The sequence below is a fragment of the Eurosta solidaginis genome, chromosome 3 (assembly GCF_040869045.1).
Source record: "Eurosta solidaginis isolate ZX-2024a chromosome 3, ASM4086904v1, whole genome shotgun sequence".
NCBI classification, from domain to species: domain Eukaryota; kingdom Metazoa; phylum Arthropoda; class Insecta; order Diptera; family Tephritidae; genus Eurosta; species Eurosta solidaginis.
The window spans coordinates 70,498,826-70,500,431 of NC_090321.1; positions in this window are offsets into that span (position 1 = coordinate 70,498,826).

Sequence of the window (1,606 nt, forward strand, 5' to 3'; positions counted from 1 at the left end):
TCTGTCCCGTTTCGCGGGCAACTGAATTGGCAGCTGTGTCAGCATTGCCATTTAAAATAGAAAAATTTGTATCCTTGCTATATTTTGCTACAGCGTTTTGTTGTTGTTGAGCTTTTATGAATGCGCTCTCTCTCACTCGCTAGTGTTTCAAAGAGCTTTTAAAAGGCGAAATGTTAAAAACAAAATAAACTGAAAAATACTGGGAACACTTTTAATTTTGTTGGTGGTTTATGTTTGATTTTGTATTTGTCCCACAAGCAATAAGTCTCACCGTTAAGTGGAAAGTCAGTGGATGAATTGAAGCATTATTGATTACAACCTTGAATAGGCGTCATTTGATTGATGATGCGTTGTAGGTTTGTTCAAGCCTTTATGACGGAAAAGAGAACTAAGTACTTATTCGCATTGAGCACTTCGGTTCAAACTTCGACTTTTGCCTAAGGAAGGCTCAAGTTTCGAAGCTTATACCGTAGATGTCCCATTTGATTTGCAGATATAAAAAAGGCAAGAGTTGCACATGATCCACCAAGCAATAAAGGCGTAGTACCCAGCGCGGAACGCAATGTCTCAAAGATCAAGTGCAGGTCTTGCGAGATAAGACTAATAAAGGTAATTCCATCACATAAAAGAGGTGAATCAAGAAGTTTCATTATGGGTACGCCTTTTAGCGTGATATGGTTTAAAACAAGGCCTTGCAATGACTGATGATGTTGAACGTTGCAGTACGAAACGATTGAGCGCTTTTTGTGTGCATACCTTACGCTTGCCGGACTAAGACTACAGCTAATAGGGCTGACAGAGCTATAAGCTCATCGTTAATTGGCGCTTAACCGCCTAAGCAATTTTGGTCGTTTTATAACAAGTCGCTCAAGTTATACCTTACCTTTTTTGTGACAACTGATGCCAATTGGGAGCAACAAAGGAGGTGAACTCTTACCGCCTTTCTGCTTTCATTCTGCGGTGTCGATTGAAATGCTTTCTCTCCGGAGCGTATTTTGGGCTTTTATCCCCTGCAGCATTTTCGTAACTCCGTAAAACTCACACAGTTCATTACTATATCTTCCACTGTACTCGCCATCGGCAACATGGACATGACCATAAATCTTTCATAGAAGGTTTATCTCCGTCAACAGTGACAAAGCTACCAATGCGCGAACTCTAAAATTCTTTATTGGATGGCAGCAAGTACTTCACCTTGTTTTCATTTAGCGCAAGACCAATTTTTTCCCCCTTTATATAATGCAGACAAGACAGAGCCCACGGCACGTTTGTTAAGGCCAATAATATCAATATCGTCACATCTTTTCTCATCAATTGTGAGCTCTTTTACTAGATTGTGCCATCACGGCTAGGTTTGTCCAGCATTCGGTTAAAGAAATCGCACGAAGGGGAGTCGACTTGTCTGAAGTCTAGTCGGAAAGGTCCTTCCCAATCCTTATGGAGGTGGTGGGGTTGCTCAACGTCATAGACATAGCAGCGAACAAGCTAATTTTTTCGGGCTATCAAAGGCTGCTTTGAAGTGGGCAAAAAAATAGTGAGTCAAATTTTTTATGGTCTGCCTTTTCCATGATCTGGCGCGTCGTGTGGATCTAGTCGATAAAAGGCT